The sequence below is a fragment of the Anolis carolinensis genome, unplaced genomic scaffold (assembly GCF_035594765.1).
Source record: "Anolis carolinensis isolate JA03-04 unplaced genomic scaffold, rAnoCar3.1.pri scaffold_25, whole genome shotgun sequence".
Classification (NCBI taxonomy): domain Eukaryota; kingdom Metazoa; phylum Chordata; class Lepidosauria; order Squamata; family Dactyloidae; genus Anolis; species Anolis carolinensis.
Window position 1 is genome coordinate 795,234 of NW_026943834.1, and position 22,386 is coordinate 817,619.

The following is a 22,386-nucleotide window of genomic DNA, read 5'->3' on the forward strand; positions in this document are numbered from 1 at the left end:
AAATATTTCGTAGCAATCAAGGCAGCAAGGTTGTCAAGGCTGAGGCAAACTTGGAACAGGAACAAGGAATAACAACTGAAGTAAAGTCATGGTCTACTCGAGAGGCACGGCATGGTCGGACTGGAGCTGGAATACTTGGCTTGGAAACGAACTGGGGCTGGAGAAACCTCTCCAAGAAAGCAACGTTGACACCACAAGAAAATCTACTGAGCAAAACACTTTTAACAAATTCCGAACTGTTCAGAATTTAGGGAGTAAAAACTCCCAAAACTTTCCCATGAGAACACTAACCATTATCCCATCTATTTGCCAGTCTGGCTCCGGCGAATCCCTTGTTTTGCACATCTGTCCCTGGTCACAAAATCTCTACAATTAAAAACCTCGTTCCAGGTGTCTCCGCAACATCTGGCTCTATCTATGAGGGAGGAATTGAAGAATCTTCCCCAATTAGTGAGTCTCCAGAGCCAATATCTTCGGGCACCTGCAGCTGTAAAGGCCCCTCCGTGGAGGATGAAATGTCAGTATAATCGTCAGCATGGTCTGTGTCGAAGTGCAAGTCCTGAAACACTGCAGGCCTTGGTGCCCTGGCTGGCTGGGATCTAACAGATAGATGACTGGATGGATGGATGGATGGATTCAGAGATAGATGACTGGATGGATGGATGGATTCAGAGATAGATGACTGGATGGATGGATTCAGAGCTAGATGACTGGATGGATGGATGGATTCAGAGCTAGATGACTGGATGGATCGATAGATGTGATAACACGTATTGAGAGATATATACAGTAGAGTCTCACTTATCCAACATAAACGGGCTGGCAGAACGTTGGATAAGTGAATATGTTGGATAATGAGAGATTAAGGAAAAGCCTATTAAACATCAAATTAGGTTATACTTTTACAAATTAAGCACCAAATCATCATGTTAGACAACAAATTTGACAGAAAAAGTAGTTCAATATGCAGCAATGCTATGTAGTAATTACTGTATTTACGAATTTAGCACCAAAATATCACGATGCATTGAAAGCATTGACTACAAAATGTGTTGGATAATCCAGAAGGTTGGATAAGCGAGTGTTGGATAAGTGAGACTCTACTGTATATATAAAGAGTGATGGCATCAGGGCAGCGGACAAAATAACAAAACTACAGGCCCCCCAAATTTGACAACACCACGGCTCTAGGTTGATACAACAAAAAGAAAAGAAAAATAAAGTCCTAATTAGAGAGAGGAATAATTGGAATGGATTTTAATCATATGTTTTTATATTTTTTATATTGTTTTAATTGTTTTATTGGATTTTTATAGCTGTTTTAATTATGTATAGGCATCGAATTGTTGCCAATTTTGTACGCCGCCCTGAGTCCCTTCGGGTGAGAAGGGCGGGATATAAATGTTGGAAATAAATAAATAAATAATTGTTTTTATCCAATTGCTGCCAGTTACAAGGCTAAGTTCCGCCCACTTGGTCTCCTAGCAACCTACTCAGCCCAGGGGACAGGCACAGTTAGGCCTCACTTTTAGGCCTCTTCCATAGATTATCTGATTTTAACTGGATTGTATGGCAGTGTAGACTCAAGGCCCTTCCACACAGCTATATAACCCATTTAGAATCTTATAGTATCTGCTTTGAACTGGATTATCTTGACTCCACACTGCCTTATAATCCACTTCAGTGTGCATTTTATACAGCTGTGTAGAAGGGGCCTCATAATCCAGTTCTAAGCAGATAATACAGTAGAGTCTCACTTATCCAAGCCTCACTTATCCAAGCTTTGAAATACTGGCAGCTCTCTTGCTTCTTGTGCCCAGTGTGAATGCAGCAAAAGGGCTTCCCTTTGGACAGAGGAAAAGGAGGGCTGGGCAACCAGCAAGGCTTTGCCCAATGAAGCTTCTGGGCTCAACAACCAGGCCACTGACCAATCTGTGTCTTCAGGGCAGGCCCATCCTTCTCCTTGGGTTTTGCCCTGTTGCCTTCCTCTGAGGCTGAGAGAGTGTGAATTGCTCAAAGTCACCCAGAGGGTTTCCATGCGTCAGTGGGGATTCGGACCCAGGTCTCCAGACTCCTAGGATCTTAGAGATGGAAAAGACTTCCAAGGGTCACCCAGTCCAGCCCCCTTCTTTCTAATAGGCAGGAAGGCACCAACCGAGTCCTCCCAACAGATGGCCCTCCAGCGTCATGGACATGGGCAGGTACATGGAGAAAGCTGTACCATCAAAGACTCCTGGGGCTGGAAGGGACCCCAAAAGCCGCCCAGTCTATCCCCTTCTGCCATAGTAAAGGTCAAGGTTTCCCCTGATGTTAAGTCCAGTCATGTCTGACTCTGGGGGTTGGTGCTCATCTCCATTTCTAAGCCAAAGAGCCGGCGTTGTCCATAGACACCTCCAAGGTCATATGGCCACTGGCATGACTGCATGCCAGTGGCCTGTTCGGCAGTGGAACTCTCTGCCCGGACTGTGGTGGAGGCTCCTTCTTTGGAGGCTTTTAAGCAGAGGCTGGATGGCCATATGTCGGGGGTGCTTTGAATGCGATGTTCCTGATTCTTAGCGGGGGGTTGGACTAGATGGCCCATGAGGTCTCTTCCAACTCTACTATTCTATGATTCTATGAGCGCCGTTACCTTCCCGCCAGAGCAGTACCTATTGATCTACTCACATTGGCATGTTTTCGAACTGCTAGGTTGGCAGAAGCTGGAGCTAACAGCGGGAGCTCACGCCACTCCCGGGGTTTGAACCTGGCACCTTTCAGTCTGCAATTTCAGCAGTTCAGTGCTTTAACACACTTCGCCACCGGGGCTCCTATGCACTCATATACATATGTGTATATGTGTGTGTATGCTGGCTTCCCAGTGACAAAGGACTCTTGCCACACCCCGGACTCTACAGAGATATATATTCTTTCCTTTCCTTACTTAGGAGTCCATAGACTCCTCCAAGGTCATGTGGCCAATGGCATGACTGCATGGAGCGCCATTACCTTCCCGCTGGAGCGGTACCTATTTATCTACTCGCGTTTACATGCTTCGAACTGCTAGGTTGGCAGAAGCTGGGGCTAACAGCGGCCACTCACGCCACTCCCAGGGTTTGAACCTGGCACCTTTCAGTCTGCAAGTTCAGCAGTTCAGTGCGTTAATACACTTTGCCACCGGGGCTCCTTAGATGTGATAATACATACAGTATATACATTTCTCAATACCGATATGCTTTTAACATCTGGCAGCCCTCTTGCTCTGCACCGAGAGTGGATGCGGCAAAAGGGCTTCCAGTTGGACAGAGGAGAAGGGAGGGCTGGGTGGCCATAAGGGCTTTGCCCAAAGGAGCTTCTGTGCCCAGCAGACAGGCCACTGACCAATCTGTGTGTCTTCAGGGCAGGCTCATCCCTCTCCTCCGGTTCTATTCATTTTATTTATTTATAGTATTTCTATTCCGCCCTATTTTCTCACCCCGAAGGGGACTCAGGGCGAATCACAATGTACATACACATGGCAAACATTCAATGCCATTAGACATACAACATACAGAGAGGCAGAGGCTATTTATCATTTTCCAGCTTCATGAGGGTATGCTACATTCCGGCCACAGGAGGAGCTGCTGCTCCATCATCCTCTGTGATGCTGAGTCCTTGATGGAGTACTTCCTCATATTCCGGCACACGCTGCTGGACATTTTTATGGTGACGTAAATTAGTGAAATTAGCTTCCCTGCATAAGCGGTACCCAAATTACCTACTTGACAGATGCCACTGTCTTTCGAGTTGCTTAGGTAAACAACAAGCTGGGACTTGGTCGGGTACTCAACCCAGCCCGAGCTTTGAACTCATGACCTCTCAGTCAGTAGTGATTTATTGCAGCTGGCTACTAACCAGCTGTGCCACAGCCCGGCCACAGTTTTGCCCCCGTTGTCTTCCTCTGAGGCTAAGTGTGAATTGCTCAAAGTCACCCAGAGGGTTTCCATGTGCCAGTGGGGATTTGGACCCAGGTCTTGGAGATGGAAGACTTCCAAGGGCCATGCAGTCCAGCCCCCTTCTCTCTGCCAGGCAGGAAAATACCCCCCAAGCCCTCTCGACAGATGGCCCTCCAGCATCATGGGCAGTGGCAGGTACATGGAGAAAGAGAACTGTACAATCAAAGACTCCTGGAGTTGGAAGGGAGGGACCCCAAAGGCCATCCAGTCCAGGCCTTTCTACCATACACAATCCAAGCCCTCCCAACAGATGCTTAGAAACCTCCAGAGAAAGGAAACCATTCTCGAGCCTGTTCCAGAGGCTTGAAAGGAGCTCTCTTCTGTGGTTTCCTTGGCAAGGTTTCCCCAAAGGTTTGCCACAGCCTTCCTCTCTCTTTTTTTTTCATAATAATTTTTATTGAAAATTGTTACAAGTTTAATCTAAGGGAGAGAAGGAAGGGTTCAAAGGTAGAGTTAAGGGGAGGATGTGGGGGGTATAAAAGAAGGGAAATCTAAAGGGGCCTGGGCTGTGGCGCAGGCTGCAGAGCAACCAGCTGCAATGAATCACTCTGACCAGGAGGTCATGAGTTTGAGGCCCGTTCGGAGCCTATGTTTGTTTGTCTTTGTTCTATGTTAAAAGGCATTGAATGTTTGCCGTATTTTTTTTAATTAAATAAGTTAATTTGTCCATATTTTTGATATCCATTATTTTTTCTAACCACATTTCTTTAGTGGGAATAACTGTACTTTTCCAATATTTAGCAATCACTAGTCTCGCTGCTGTGATTAAATAGGTATAAAAAAATTTCTATGTTTTCTTTATTCTGTACTCCTCTCTCATTTTCATGTATATTATATAATCCCAGTAGGTAATAATCTGGTTTACATTCCAAATTTACTTCAATTCAATATTAATTATTATCCAATATTTTTTTTATTCCCTTACAACTCCACCACATATGATGATACGACCCTACTTGCTCCTTACATCTCCAACATTTATTATCCCTATTTTTGTACATTAAGCCCATTTTTTTTGGTGTTAAATACCATCTATGGATTATTTTAATCCAATTCTCTTTGAGATCTGTAGCCAGACAATAACCACAGCCTTCCTCAAGAGCCGAGAGAGTGTGACTTGCACCCAAGGTGGGCCTCCATTCCTGGGTCAGGATCCTTCCTCATTCAGACCTCTCAGTTACGTCAGCTGTGGTTTCTATTGTCACCAGAGCTTCCACGCACTGGATTTGCACCAAAGCCAAAGGGGAGGAAGGCCTTGCACTGCTTGGCAGGGAAACGAAAAATGCCCGGCAAACTCCAAGACCAAGCCCTTTGGGTTTGGCCGCTTAACCACTGACAGATCCTCCCCTGCTTGCTTTCCTTGCGCCTTCGAAGGAGTGGTTTGTGCTTTTCGAGGACGGCGCAGGGCCAGCCAGGACCTGCTTTGGAGGAGGAAAAATGCCGCAGCCCCGGAAAGGCAGGTGACGATCATCAGGCTCTGGTGGTTTGGAGGCCAATGAGAGGCAGGCGCCTCCTTTTCTGGGAAGAATTGGCCCTCCTTGGGCTCCGAGTGCGGATCTGGCGCCGGGCCTGTTGCAACCGCTTCCCTTTGCACAACAACGCCTACCTGGCGCAGGTGCAGCAGAGGTTTCCCCAAGGAGGAGGAGGACCGATCCGTCCGGAAGCAGCTCCATCCACACAGGTTCAGTCTGCCGTGGAGACCCCCTTCCCTCAGGAACCATGATGGCCGGAGGCTTATCCACCCCTAAACCGGCCACGCCGGAGGTCCAGGCCATCGCTGAGCAGGTGAGAAGGCCATCCATGACTCAAGGCCTCTTGCCTCTGACAACTCACCTGGAAGGGGAGCCCCAAAGGCCATCTAGTCCAACCCTCCTCTGCTCCAGTTCTTCTCCAACACTTTGTGAGGAGTGGGCTTCCTATAAAGGGCTCCCCAAAGGCAGCCTGAAAAGGTGAGAATCCTGTTGGCTGAAGTCATAAGAGTCTAGTGTCGAGATCCAGGAAAGTCATGGCTCCACCGTCTTCTGCTCTGGTCAAACTTCTTCATCTAGAGCAGGGGTCCCCAAACTAAGGCCCGGGGGCCGGATGCGGCCCTCCAAGGTCATTGACCTGGCCCCTGTCCTAAACTGTAGCCTTAGGGTTGAACTAAGTCTATCTGGTCTTTGGAGGTCTCTTTGCTTACTTATAGCTTTATGAGATCATCTAGATGGTCTTTGAAGGTCTCTTTGCTAAGCTACAGCCTTATGAGACCATCTAGATAGCTTTTGGAGGTCCCTCTCCTTACCTATGGTCCTATGAGATGGTCTAGATGGCCTTTGGGGGTCCTTTCCTTACTTATGGTTTTATGAGATTGTCTAGTTGGCCTTTGGGAGCCCCTTCCCTTACCTATGGTCTTATGAGACCATCTAGATGGTCTTTTGAGGCCTCTTTGCTTACCTATGTTCTTATGAGACCATCTAGATGGCCTTTGAGGGTCCCTTTCCTTACCTATGGTCTTATGAGATCGTCTAGATGGTCTTTGAGGTCCTTTTCCTTATCTATGGTCTTCTGATGGCCTGATGAGATCATCTAGATGGTCTTTGGAGGTCTCTTTGCTTACCTATGGTCTTATGAGATCGTCTAGATCAGGAGTCTCCAAACTAAGGCCCATGGCCCAGATGCGGCCTTCCAAGGTCATTGACCTGGCCTCTGTCCTAAACTTTAGAGTAAGGGTTGACCTAAGTCTGAAATGACTTGAAGGCACACAACAACAACAATCCTAATTTTGGACTATTTCATCCTAGTCCGGCCCCCCAACAGTCTGAGGGACTGTGAACCGGCCCTCCACTTCAAAAGTTTGAGGACCCCTGATCTAGAGTAATGACCCTTTGTCCATTTCTGGGAAAAGCAATTCAAGACAATGGACAAAAGGAAAGGTTATCAGGATCCGGTGCAGGCTGGCTCTAGGGCGGGACATGGAACGGACATGGACGTGGTCACCTTAGTGGATGATCTTCACTGGGAACATGACGGGGAGAGTGTCACTGTTGGTCCTGCTGGACCTCTCAGCGGCCTTGGATACCGTTGACCACGGTATCCTTCTGGGTCACCTCACGAGGATAGGTCTTGGAAGTACTGTTTTGCAGTGGCTCCGGTCCTTCCTGGAGAATTGTTCCCAGAAGGTGTTGTTGAGGGACACCTACTCAGCCCCACAGTAGTGTCCCCCATTAACATCTACATGAAGCTGCTGGGAGATATCATCCGGAGTTTGGGAGTTTGATGTCATCTGTGCTCCTCCCCACCTGCTGCTAAGGAGGCTGTGGGATCTTGCAAAGAGTCCTTACTTGAAAAGATAGCAAGGCATTTATCATAGAATCATAGAATAGTAGAGTTGGAAGAGACCTCATGGGCCATGCAGTCCAACCCCATTCTGCCTAGAAGCAGGAAATCGCATTCAAAGCACCCCCGACAGATGGCCATCCAGCCTCTGCTTAAAAGCCTCCAAAGAAGGAGCCTCCACCACACCCTGGGGCAGAGAGTTCCACTGTCGAACAGCCTTTCTCACAGTGAGGAAGTTCTTCCTGATGTTCAGGTGGAATCTCCTTCCTTTCCTGTAGTTTGAAGCCATTGTTCCGCGTCCTAGTCTGCAGGGCAGCAGAAAACAAGCTCCCTCCCTCCTCCCTATGACTTCCCTTCACGTATTTGTACATGGCTCTCATCATGTCTCCTCTCAGCCTTCTCTTCTGCAGGCTAAACATGCCCAGCTCTTTAAGCCGCTCCTCATAGGGCTTGTTCTCCAGACCCTTAATCATTTTAGTCGCCCTCCTCTGGACGCTTTCCAGCTTGTCAACATCTCCCTTCAACTGTGGTGCCCAAAGTTGGACACAGTGTGATTCCAGGTAACGTGGTCTGACCAAGGCAGAATAGAAAGAGGGGGAGCAGGACTTCCCTGGATCTAGACGCTATTCCCCTATTGATGCAGGACAGAATCCCATTGGCTTTCTTAGCAGCCGCATCACATTGTTGGCTCCCAGTGATTCATTGCTCTCCCGTCTGCGCCACAGCCTCGGGCCATAACCAGACAAACTGTGAATCCTATCAAGAATTTCTTATTATTACCAATATTTCCATGTACAACATTTTATGGTATGTACATTTACTGATCCTGCATGTTCTGGTGTTCTGTTCGGCGGGCATGCTTCTGAACAAAAACTTTGCTAGGTCTTACTTTCAGGGGAGGCCTTATATTTAGCAATTCAGCAAAACCTCTACTAGGTCTTATTTTCTGGGGATGTCTTATTTTAGGGGAAACAGGGTACTATTTTGGATAAATGAGTTCTAAGCAAGCGGATTGCTGTTAGTTTGGTTTCTTAATTGTTTAGGCTTCCATTTATTTATTGCAACAATGCAACACAGAGGCGCCCACTTAATGGGAACATAAATGTGAGATCTGAGAGAGACTAAAGCACCAACTAAATACTCCTTATGCAAATATGTTAATTTGCCATCGGGACCATTACAGGATATAAGCGATCATTCTCTGAATAAGAAAGCATTGGGGCATGCAAGCAAAGTGACTTACAGATGTGCTTATTATACAGTATTTAAATGGATGGAGAAAAATATTAAACTGATGAGAGGCTAATTAAAATGAGTCCATTACATTTCAAAATACACTTGGTAAGGGGCAGATATACAGGCTAAAGTTTTCACAAATGTGGGGTGGGTGCAATAGCTGCAGTCCATATAAAATTAAATGAATTTAAAATGCTACTGGGATCAGTGAGATTTAATGTGTTTAACTGCATGCTCATCAACTCATTGGCCTGCAGCAAAATGGAAAGGAGGATGTGATATTTTTAGATTATATTAACATTCAATTTAATTTGGGGGAGTATTAGAAAATTATTGACAATAAAATCAGAAGCACCATTATACCTTTATCTAGATTGCTTGTAGCATCATATATGGAAATACCTGCTGGAACAGTGTTGGCACGTTTCATTAGCAGCAGCCCCTTTTTAAGGGCTGCATATGTCTCAAGAGAAAGGGAGAGGGAGAGAGAAGACAGACCAAATTTCCAGCTCAGCAGCCAGTTTCTCCAACTTTCTCCATATTTTATTCACAGCCATTGTACCTGTGACTGATTTGTTTTTTTTCCACCATGGCTAGTATAGTACTGCTGACATTAAGAAAAAGAGGCTTCAATACAGTGGTGTGACTAACCCAACAGCTGGTGATCTCTTATCTGTTGCAACATTCATTTGCTTTCACAATTTTATCATTTGCCTGCTTTGACTCTCAACTTATAGAAAGATTCCATCAGTGTTGCTTCCAAAAAATCCTACAAATCATTTGGGAAAACAGGCAGACAAATGTCAACATTCTGGACCACTAGCACTGAAGTGATGATTCTCCGTTTCTGGACTGGTCACATTGTTCAAATTACAGATCACTATTTCCCAAAGCAATTACATTACTCTCAACTCAAGAATGGAAAATGGAATGTCAGTAGACAGCAATAGAAATTTAAAAATGGGCTTAAAGCAGGCATGGGCAAACTTTCTGACTTGGGGACCACATGGCAGGCTGGAGCGAGGTGGGTGGGCTGGGAAAGAGGGACAGGGTTCTCCCCAAGTTCCCTCCCTGCCCTTTCCTCCCCCTCCTCTTCTCTTTTGGAGACAGAAAGTGAAGGAAAGATGGGAAACATTTGGATCTCAAAAGGGTTGATCTTGGTCAGGATGAGATGGTAGATGGGAGAGAAAATGTGTATCCATTAGACCCCGTATTGCCTACTCCTGATATAGAATCTCTGCAGAAAAGCTTTCAGAGAAGGAAAGGTGGAAGGGAAGGGAGGGAGGAAAGAGAGAAGGAAGGAAAGACAAAAGGGAAGGAAGGAAGGAGAAAGAGAGAGAGGGGGAAGGAGGGAGGAAAGTGGGAGGGAAGGAAGGACAAAAGGGTGGAAGGGAAAGCAGGTGGGAGAAAGAAAGAGGGAGGTAAAGAAGGAAGGAAAGAGAGAAGGAAGGAAGTATAGGATGGTGAGAGAGAGGAGGGCCTGAGGAAAGAGCCCAAAGGGCTGCATCCCGTCCTCGGGCCTGGATTGCCTATACCAGGCTTAAAGCAAACCTTAAAAATGTGGAATAAACTGGGAAGTTCTGACACTTGAGCATTCGTACTGGAGGTGAACTGTTACCAACAACACTGTGGATGTTGAGGTGGCATGAATAGAGGTCAAAAGGGAGAACCATGCTGTGCTGGTACGGCTGTACCAGAATCTCTGACTTTATTTTCTTGCTGCTAATGTTTGCAGTCATAGGACAGGCTGCCTGTCAATCATCATTAAGTTTGGTTCCACCCCTTGTTCAGGGCTCTGGGAGGGAAGGAGCCATTTTTAAGTTAGTCTCACTTAGGAAGCTAAGCTATAGGACGTAGACCAGCTCATCCCGTAGAAAAGCTTCACATCTCAAGAACATCTGGGGATATAGAACATCTGAGGAAACAGAAACAGAAATTCCAGGGGGAAAGTCCCAAAAGCTCTGGCTGAGAGCTTACAGCCTCTCAGCCTCACAGCTCCTGAGGGAAACAGCCCTAAGTTTCTAAAGACTCAAAGAGAGAACAGCATCACAGATCCACGGAACCCCAGCTGAAACATCTGCAAGCCTTGGCTGGTAGGTCCACTCGATACCACGACGCATTTGGAATCTGTAGTGGTCCCACATCAGCTAAGCCCATATTGATAGACAGCCTGGGAGAGGTTATAAGAGGGTTTTCACAGTTATCCAAAGCCAATCACCTGTCCCTTGGGGACAAGACTCAAAGGGCCAACAGTCTGATTTCTCTAAGGAATGGAATCTTATAGAATTGTCTTTGTTTTTTATTTTTAATAGTTTGTTTTTTTAAAAAAAAAACTGGTTTTAATTTTTCGAATGGCATATTTTTAAATTATATAACTGGCATAATTTCAATGATATCTTTTTAAACTGTGGTGAGCTGACTTGAGTCCCAGAATTATTATCACCATCTATATCTTTTAATTTTGGTAAACTCCTATAAATCCTACAGCTGCAGAATAGTGAGTTAAAATACATTAATAATAGAGATTTCATACATAGATGTGCTCATAAATAACACAGAGAAGCAAAATGAGATATTAGAGATATTTTCTTTTTAGAGGAAAAGATTGAACTGTTGTGGATTTCTAATGATAATAAGAGAAGTCTATAACAGAGGTTTATGAAACGTAAGTATGAAAATACTGTGGCATGAACCTTTATCTCCCTTTCCCTCAAAATACTGCAACAGTTCTATTCAGTTTTATTTGCCCAGTGAAGCAGGTCAACCGGACAGAAAAAAAAACCAAACCACTTATTTATACAATCAATAATTAACATAAAGCATTCCTTCCTTCCAGTGTGGTGGTTTTCCTGTCAAAATTTTTATCTCACTTTTTCTCTCCAGAGAAGTCATTAAAATGGTTTACAGTATATAAAATATATAGAAAAGTAACAAACCAAAAGAACAGATTTTTCAGCAAGTTAAAAGCAGCCGCAAAATAATCACACACTACACACATAATTTTATCAGTTTCACATGACTTTAATTTTTGTGTCAGCTTAAGGAATTTTGGTTTTGGTACCTGAGAAGAGATGACTAAGGAGTTGATTCTGTGGCATGCACAAAATCTCAGAATACTTTGAAATAATAATAATAATAATAATAATAATAATAATAATAATAATAATACTTTATTTATACCCCGCCACCATCTCCCCAATGGGGACTCGGGGCGGCTTACATGGGGCCATGCCCAGAACAATACAATATAACAAAATATAAAACAACACATCATAACACAATTAAACAATACAATAGATAATAATATACATAATACAGCACAAAATCAGAAAAGCAATAAAAACCAGGACGGGCCACATGAACACTAAGTTAAAACTCGGGGTGAGAAAGAAATAAGAATAAAAATCACGGGGAACAGGGTCATAAGATAGTGGTACAGTCTAGAGGATAGATATAGGAGGGGAGCAACAAAAAAGAAGTATATGACAGTTACTCTCCAAAAGCACAACGGAAGAGCCATGTTTTTAAGTCTTTCTTGAAGGCTAGTAATGTGGGGGCTTGTCTAATCTCAATGAGCAGTGAATTCCACAGTTGGGGGGCCACAGCAGAGAAGGCCCTCTCCCTTGTTCCCACAAGGCGGGCCTGAGATATAGGTAGTGGTGACAGGAAATACTATTGGGAGCACAGGGAAATGGACCAGAGTGTTCTAAACATGTGTTGTTGTTGTTTGACATGAAGTCAAGTTTGATTTATGGTGACTCTATGAATGAAAGCCTCCGGTGGCTCAGTGTGTTAAAGTGCTGAGCTGCTGAACTTGCAGACCAAAAGGTCCCAGGTTCAAATCCGGGGAGCGGAGTGAGCACCCGCTGCTGCTCCAGCTTCTGCCAACCTAGCAGTTCTAAAACATGCAAATGTGAGCTCTGGTGGGAAGGTAATGGTGTTCCATGCAGTCATGCCGGCCACATGACCTTGGAGTGGTCTACGTACAATGCCGGCCCTTCGGTTTAGAAATGGAGATGAGCACCAACCCCCAGAGTTGGACACGACTGGACTTAACGTCAGGGGAAACCTTTACCTTTACCTTTTTATGAATGAAAGACCTGCAAGAACCCTGATCATCAACAGTTCTATGTAAGTCTTGTGAAGTCAAGGCCATAGTTTTACCGACTGAGTAAATCCAGATATAATAAAAATAACAATAATAATAATAATAACAACAACAACAACATTATTTTTATATCCCACCTCCATCTCTCCAAAGGGATTCGAAGTGGCTTACATGGAGACAAGCCCGATCCAACAAAAATTAAAACCAAAACATAGATTAAAACGTATCTCAATAGAATCAACAACATTACAACAAGACAATAACATAAAAACAGCATCATCAGCAGTCAATAGTCTGAGCAGTAATGGGGACTAAATTTCAGGGGGAAGCGAATTGTGAAATAGAATTTCAAACAGGGCTGGTGGACAAAAATGCAAGGGCCAATAATAAATTAGAAGTAAAAGAGCAATGTCAGTTTAAAACTCTAAACCTATAGGAGGAAGAACAGAGATAAAGTGCAGGAACTGCTGATAGATATAGTTGGGGGCTGAATATCTTGTGAACTGCTTAATCAAATGATTTGTCTTTCCTCTTTTCATACTGTTTTCTACTGTGTGTCTTCTCAAATGACAGATCCCAGGATTCCTTAAAAAGAACCCATGACAGTGAATGTGATCTATAGCCAGTCCTCTGTATCTGTGGATTCGACATCCACTGATTATCTCAGGAATTTTACACAGCATTTCTTTAAGTGATAACAGGATCAGTGTCTCGAACTTAACCACAGGTGTTATTGGAATTGGGGTGTGGTAGCCAGTGCTAAGACTATAGTATAGAGGTTGTAGTAACCCTGTGTTAGTTTGATGAGGATTGTTGAAGGAAGAGAGAGGGGGGGGGGGGAGGAGAGAGATGGTACATATGGTATATACTGCTGCAACTAAAGAGAAAAACCTTCCTTTTTGGAAAGAACAACTTTGTTTGTGTGTTCTTGTTCCTGGAGAAGACCACTATAACTATCTGAAGGTATCTGGCTCCTTAACTGGAGCTAATAGAGTTCCTTCTTCTTTAACAGGGAATTTTATGACAGTAGAGAACCTCTGACAGATTCCATCTTCCACAGCTTGAAAATAGTCCAAAACAAAATTAATCCTAATTAACTTGACTATCTCATCAGCTCAAAGCAAGCCCACACATCCTATTGAAATATTGGTAAGTGTTGTTGTTGTTTATTCGTTCAGTCGTTTCCAACTCTTCATGACCTCATGGACCAGCCCACGTCGTCACCCCCAGCTCCTTCAAGGTCAAGCCAGTCACTTCAAGGATACCATCTATCCATCTTGCCCTTGGTCAACCCCTTTTACCTTTTCCTTCCATTTTCCCCAGTTTCATTCTCTTTCTTCTCTTCTCTAAGCTTTCCTGTCTTCTCATTACTTCTCAGTACTTCATCTTTGCCTCTAATATCCTTCCCTCCAGTGAGTATCTGGACATTATTTCCTGGAGTATGGACTGGTTGGATCTTCTTGTGGTCCAAGGCACTCTCAGAATTTTCCTCCAACACCACAGTTCAAAAGCATCTATCTTCCTTCGTTCAGCTTTCCTTATGGTCCAGCTCTCACATCCTTAGGTTACTATGGGGAATACCATTGCTCTCCTCCTAAGAAATAAATGTCTTCTGATTTCCTGGCTGCAGTCTGCATCTGCAGTAATCTTTTTGCCTAGAAATACAAAGTCTGTCACTGCCTCCATGTTTTCTCCCTCTCTTTGTCAGTTATCAATCAGTCTGGTTGCCACAATCTTGCTTTTCTTGATGTTTAACTGCAACCTAGCTGGTAAGTTAATACTGGTTAAAATTGTTCTTCATTTTAAATAGTGTATTCTTTCATAATATTTTTGCACTACAAATAATATGTGCAGTATACATAGAAATTTGATCAATTTTTTTTCAAATTATAGTCTCCCCCTCCCCTCGCCCCCCCCCCCCAAAAAAAACAGAGGGTGAAACAACCCTCTGGTTAAAAAGTTTGAGAACCCCTGCTCTAGAGAGCTGATGGAGTCACTTTATATAGAGAAGGTGATTTTATATAGATTTATTTAGGTGGGTCATGCATTGTGAAGGGACAGGACATAATAGCTCATGGGGCCCCTTCCAACTTTATGACTCTATGATCAGTAATGTTCTTCTTATGTTCTTGTAGTTTTAGAATGTAGAACAAACTTTCTATACATCACTTATTTTCAAGCTTAAGCATGCACTACAAGTCCAAGTATTTCATCTACATTTCTATAAACATGGGTATGTGTATGACCTCAATAACTTTCAAAGGGTGATATAAAAAGTGGCCCTCAATGGGGCAGAAGAGATTATACTGAAGTGCATTTAGGATAGGAGTTCAGAAATTTTGTTAAACAAGATATTATTTACTACATTGCTGCATCATTAACTGTAGAAGAGAGCTATTTTGCGCATGACCTCAATTATCACCACTTCTGTCTTTTATGCAGTTGCTCCCCACAATGTACTGCATGTAGGGAAATGCAGTAATTAGCCTTGGTTTTCATATTAATGTAAAGAGAAACTCCAAGGACAGAACTGATAAAGCTTAATAAGTCAGCCTTTTCTTAGATTTCTACCTTTCCTGTTTAATAGCAAATATATCAATTTTCCTTCAGATTCCTTTTAATATACTCCATATACTCATTTCAAAGCAAAATATAATTTACAGTTGATGTGTATCAATTTATAAGAATAATTTTAATATAAAAAAGTAATTATTTGCTAATTTCTTTCTCAAAGCAATAAAGAATTTGAGCTGTTGAAAGAAAAAAAGATGATTTGCAGTTCGGTTGAGGACTTCTTCTGTGCCTAATTCACATTTTGTTGTTTGTACAGAAAATTGCCTTTTATGTGCCAAAAAAACAAAACAAAACAGGAAATGTGCAATGTCTTTTTATTTTTGTTTTTTATTGTGTGTTAATAACATCCAGAATGAAAGGGAAAAAAAACATCAAAAATAAATCAGATATACATATGCTATTCCCCCTCCCCCCACCAGTGAACCACCATCCATGACTTCCGTCTGACCTCACTCATTGTGAAACTAATATCTCAAAAAAACCTACATTCCATTAATAAATTCCCTTTGCAACTACTTTAAAGTCTATTTTTTCTCTTCCTTCCTAAATATCCAAATGCAAGCCTCCATTCCTAGCAAAGTTTTCATTACTTCCTCCTCTAATGCTGTTGGAGAGCTTGGTCATTTGGATATATTCTAATAATTTTTCTCACCTGTCCTTTACAAGTCACTATTTTCTCTCTTTCCAAGATTTTGCTCTTATTAGTCTCACAGCAACGAAACTGTATTGACAGATTTCTGCATTTTCTTTACTAGTTCTTTCACAAAATAAACCCAAGAGACACATTTCTGGATTTTTCTTAACCTTTTTAGCGATCATTTTGTTTGTTTCTTAATCACCTTCCCCCCAAAAGTTTGTACCAAATTACAAACCTACCAGACCAGGAAGAAGGTACATTTCTTGTAATTTACATCTCCAACAAAGCAGATTTATCTGCTTTGGTTATTGCTTCAGGGGTTATATGACTTTTATGAAACATTTTATACATATTCTCTCTACTAGATCCCACTATTGAAAATTGAAATCTTCTTTCTGTAAATATTCCCAATTATCCAACTCAACATTTAGACAAGTGGGAATAGTGCAATGCCTGCCCCCAAAAGTGTGATTTTCCAACATAATAACTCTCAAGTGAAGATTAGAATCAGTCCATAGTTCTCCTCATCAGAGTTTCCCAGCTCTTGAGAAACATATTTTAACTACATTTTCAAATATTGTGGAATATTCTTTCCATCCCTAATTTAATAACTAATTCAAGATGGTAACATGATGTCCAGTCAAATTTAAGGTCTTTTTACACTAGACAACTGTAGCAATTCTGCTTTAACTGTCATGACTATATACGCTTGAATCCTGATTGTATAGTTTTGTGAGGCAGTTCTCCAACCAGAGAATGTTTGAGTATTTATTGAATTTATGGGTTCCTGGATAATTGTTTACCTGCAGATATCTTTACAAGACGGAGACTTGATAGAAACTGATATTGATGAAGAAACTGATATTGATTGGAGGAGATAGTAACATCTAATCAAAACTTAGCATCCTTGAAGAATATAGATGATTTATCTTTATAGTAATTATAACCCTTTGATTCCACTTAACTATCATGAATCCATCCTATAGAGTTTTGAGATTTGTATTTAGGGTTATACTTCTTTTATTAAGATAATTCTGGACCTCTAGATCAGTGGTTTTCAACCTGTGAGTCCCCAGATGTTTTGGCCTACAACTCCCAGAAATCCCAGCCAGTTTATCAGACGTTAGGATTTCTGGGAGATGGAGGCCAAAACATCTGAGGACTCACAGGTTGAGAACCACTGCTCTAGATAATCATGGACTACAACTTAAATTTTACCAAGTCTTTATAGCCAATGGTTAACATTTGCTCTCCAACTATTCACAGGTGAAAACCAGGACACATGTAGTCAAGAAACAATACAATAAAAGTTATTAATGCAGAAGAGCACACAGGCAAGGAATGGCTTCAGCGGTTTTTACACTTTGAACTTAATTTGCAGCAATTGACGTAAGATAGGGACAAAAGAGGAAAGGATGAGGAGAGAAAAACTGGGACATTTTAAAAGCAGCTGAAACAAGTGGGATAACAAAGGACTACTCATGATCTCTCCTGCCAATTTGGGGAAGTTGAGGGATTTGCAAATATTGCATTATAACAGAGATAAGGACATATAGTCTTCCAGATCTTGTTGGATTATAATTTCCAGCATCCATCACTGTTGGCTATGCTGGGCTTGCATTCTGACAAGTTCTGGAAGGCAACATGTGGCAATAAATAAAAGCTACAAAGTAGGTCAAAAATCTCTAATTGTAAAACACAGTACAGTAGAGTCTCACTTATCCAAGCTAAACGGGCTGGCAGAAGCTTGGATAAGCGAATATCTTGGATAATAAGGAGGGATTAAGGAAAAGCCTATTAAACATCAAATTAGGTTATGATTTTACAAATTAAGCACCAAAACATCATGTTATACAACAAATTTGACAGAAAAAGTAATTCAATACGCAGTAATGTTTTGTTGTAATTACTGTATTTACGAATTTAGCATCAAAATATCATCATATATTGAAAACATTGACTACAAAAATGGCTTGGATAATCGAGGCTTGGATAAGTGAGACTCTACTGTACTTGAAAACTTCTTTCTTTTCCATGATCTCTTGAGACTGATGAAGAAATTCAGAGGTGCAAAAAAAAAGTGCAGGTGAAAGTGAATTCTAGAGTATGAAAGAAAGAAGTGGGCACTTTGGTGCATTTGAACTAGGAAAATTATAGCTAACCTGCAATAATAAACAGCTGTCACACATAATAGATTTTCATCCTGAAGTACTGTCTGCTCATCTCATCTATAATCATATCTCTATTCATAGCTGAAGGACAGTTTAACTGGGCTGAGATTTAAATGACACGAATGCAGACACAATGGTCCATCACCACAAGAAGTTTGCAGGGGAAACATTATAAAAGGTCAAGAATGGACAGAAATGTAGGAGGAGTGGAAAGATCCCTGTTGGCTTTCATTTCTAGTTTTGCCTTCAGACAGAGATGAACAAATGTGTCAGTTCCTCTTTTTCTCACATTTGAATTTTAAAAATATTAATACGGAACCAAAATGAATTACATTGCTAACCATGTACACTGGATAAATATTGAAGGTTCAACTATTCTAAGGAATGTATGCCACCTATCCAGAAGTATATTCTGCACTGACAAGTTATCATGGTCACACAATATCAGCAACAGCACAAAGAGGAGGAAGAAAATGCCAGTAAGCAACCATTCCTAGGTTATATGAATGCCAAGGAGTAATGGCGCGAAATGGGGGAATGCACAAAAAAAATACTACAAAAGAGACAAAACTTCAATTCCTGAGTATTTAAAGTGTTAAAGTCCTTAATATGAAGATCATTGTGTGTCTCCCTGCTCTAAAGCTGTTAAAGGTTATAAGCATCTAAAAAGAAAAAAGTGGAAACTGAGAAACTTGTGCCCCAGTAGCAGGATTCACATCAGCTAGAAGTAGGGAGGTAGGATATAGAAAACATAAACATATGGTCAGATAAAAGCTGTAATCTTAATTGACTGCCATTCTATTACAGTGTTAGACCTATGTGGCATTACATAGAGCCCTTGACATGTTTAACTCAATGATATCCTTGCCAGATGACCCAGTGGTCATCTGGAAGACCACAGGGAGACATTGATCATTGGATTGCATTAGAGCATCTAGAGATTGGTAGAGAGGTCTTCTCTCAGGTTAAAAAAATAGTGTTTCTTTATTTGCATTTCCCCCTTTTGCCAGGGCCCTGTGCCCCTAACCCCAGTGAACATGGAGTGCTGACTATATGAATTTTAAAAAATAAACCCTTCATTACATACAAACTTGCTGAAACACTTGCATTGCCGAATAAGTAAGACTATTTTGCTGTATTTGGGGGTAGAGATCAATAGATAATTTCACGAAGCATGGGCATTATAAATATGCATCCCATAAAGATGTAGTGTACCTTCAATATAAATGAAAAAAGTATAGATAAAAAGCCTTGTTAATAGGAAATGTCAATTTGGAAGAAAGGGAAGGGGCATTTAAAGTATTGCTGTTGCTGACGGTGTCTTCTGAAATTGTTTTGTTGCAGTTTCACTTTTTACCAATCTGAGGAATATGAAATGTTCAACTATACTCAGAAATCATGGAACAGGAATAGACAGCTGTAGTGTCTTTCTCTTGTTAACAAGCAAAGCCATGCTAGAATAGAAAAAATGGCAAATAAGAAGCCATTTTAACCTCCCTAGTGTTGTTGAGCTATGGCATCCCTCTCCTCAAATTGATCTGAACCTTCAGGGAGACTCCTAAAAAGAGATATGATTTCCTTTTTATTTAAAAAATATTTTCTGCTCTTTCAAAGTTCTACAGTATCGAAGCAACTGGAAGCTCCGGAATACTTTAAATACTTTACTTTTAAATACTTTAAAAATTTATAGAAATATTTCTTGTATAACTTGCATATAACTTGTGTACTATATCAATTTCTAAATGTGTAAAACTGTATCAAAGGTATCCTGAAGACATCTGCTTCTCACAGTGTTTCCTTTTACACAAGCTCCTAGGTACAGAGATGGCTGAACAAGTAAGGAAGGTCCCTTCAGTGGTCTCCCAAGCCATATAATATCAGACCCTTTATATATGTGTGTAAGACAGTTGGTCGCTTTGTCACCAAGATGAGCTTGGGATGTTTACCCATTTAACTATGACTGGAATCTTACCATTCCCATGGAAGAGAAGATAAGATATGAATACTTTAACCTTCTGAATAGGCAGCCAAGCCTCTGGTTATCCAGGATTGTCACCTTTTTTTCTGAATCTTGAATCTTTATCTCCAAGGATCTGGACACTTAAATGAATTAAGGAATCATCTACATACCCATGTCTCCTTCACATTTATGCCCTCAATGCATCTCTGCAATGGATTGGACTTTCAAACCTACCAATCACCATCTGTTCTTCGTCTTGCTTTGGTGATCCCCTCTTCCTGTCTGTGACATCATAGAAACCTTTAGCCAATCCCTGTGTGGATTCTAGCAGGTCTGTTTCTCAGGTAATCAGGAGGAGGTGCGGGAAGTCTGAATAGCTGTTAGAAGTGTATGAAATGTCTTGTATTTTCTATGGAGTTATGCTCATACATTTTGAGTATTCGGCTATTCCTACATCCCTTTTTGCTGAACTGTAATAAACCTCTGTAGTTTGCCCTCAACCCAGAGTGCTTTTTCTCTATCCTGGCTGATCTGGTTTAGCGGAAGCTCATCAGGCATGGACCTTCTTAGCTGCCATCCGGCCTCTGTTTAGAAACTCCCAAAGATGATGAAGTCCTTCAGATAGCCCGGACCTAAGCTCTATGAAGCTTTGTAGATCATAACAAGCACTTTGAATTGTTCCTGGAATTGTATTGGCACCTGGTGCAACAAGAATTAAGAAAGAGACATAACATACTCTGGCTACTAAATTACCATCTTTTATCCTCGCATTTAATGTTAATCCCTTCCCTTGGAAACAGACATTGCATAAGGAGGTACTAGATGGCTTCTTCCTCAATTCTTATAAAAGGATATGCATGTACCTAAAGGCAGCCACAGACTATAAAATACAAAACCAGTTTTCATGCATTCATACAGGATAATTCTGCTTCACTTTAAATTGCAATGTATATATTCCAAATGCACATGCAATGTATCTTAATCCTGTTTACAATACATTTTCAAATGTCCTGGCAAGAAAGTAAATATTATGACTTTAATTAACATAGCTAAGATTTCATAGTCATTCCTAGAGTCCACAATTATAGAGCAGGATGATGGCAAACCAGAGGAAAAGCAGAGAAGAGCTCAAGCAACCATGGGCATCTTTTACACCAGGAAGTATAACCTAGTGTAAATCTGCCCAGGAGTAGCCCTGAATTCAGCACATTTGTGCAGAACCAGAGACTCTTGCCTATATACCTTAGGATTACCTCCACTCCTTTGTACATCATCTCTTCCATGTTGCTACCACAGCTCTAGCTATCCACAGAGCTCCTGCCAAGCTCTTGGAAATCACAGGTGTATCTGAGAATGTCAGAAAGGGACATCAATGTGAGTAGTAAAGAAGAGTGTGTGATCCCTCTTTTTTTTAATTGGTCACACAGATGCTCCATTTTGATAAAATCAGAGGTGCTTGTGACAGCCAGCCTGGATGGAGCTTTGTGACCAGATAGGAAGTAGCAACAGTGACAAGAGAATGACCTATCCCCTGTTAAGACCTGAGAAAGGCTAATGGTACTGGCCACACTGTCCAGACTGCCCCAAAGACATGAGATTCTCTGTTTCCAGAAAACTCTGGAGTATCCCCCAACTTTGACTGGCTTTGGGCAGTCACTTTATGTCCAGATTTTAGGGCTTGTGTAGATGGGCCCAATGCTTTAAAGCAGTGGTTCTCAACCTGTGGGTCCCCAGATGTGTTGGTCTTCAACTCCCAGAAATCCTAACAGCTGGTAAACTGGCTGGGATTTCTGGGAGTTGTAGTCCAAAACACCTGGGGACCCACAGGTTGAGAACCACTGCTTTAAAAGCTGAAGTCACTGAACAGCTTTAATTCCAGAAACCTATCAAGAACTCCATTCATGAATGTGTGAACCCATTCCTGTAAACAAACACCCCAAGCTTCAATGTAGGATTAATACAATGCCCCCTCACATACCTCCTTTGCGTATGTTTAGTCTTCAAATAGTCAGAAAGGGATTGACTCTAATGTGCATCTCAATTTTCAAAATCCTGAAACCAAAAAAGGATTTGCTTTTGAATGTAATGTGCAGCAGCAAAAAAAATTGCACTCTTTGTAATTTTGGCCATTACAGTTGCTGCATGCTTAAAATTCCTCCTTTAAAAACAAAACTGTCACAACACCAAAGCTTCTAGCAATGGAAAAGAAAACCTTGCAGTGCATCTATGCTGTAGAATGAATCCACTTTAAGTGCCTTGGTTTGATGTTATGGGGTCCTGGGGGCTGTGGCTTTACAAGGTCTTGAGCCTCTTCTGCCAAAGAATGCGGATACCACACCAAACTACAAATCCCAGGATTGCATAGCACAATAAGACAGGGCAATTAAATTAGAGATAAGGTCTTTCAAATAGTA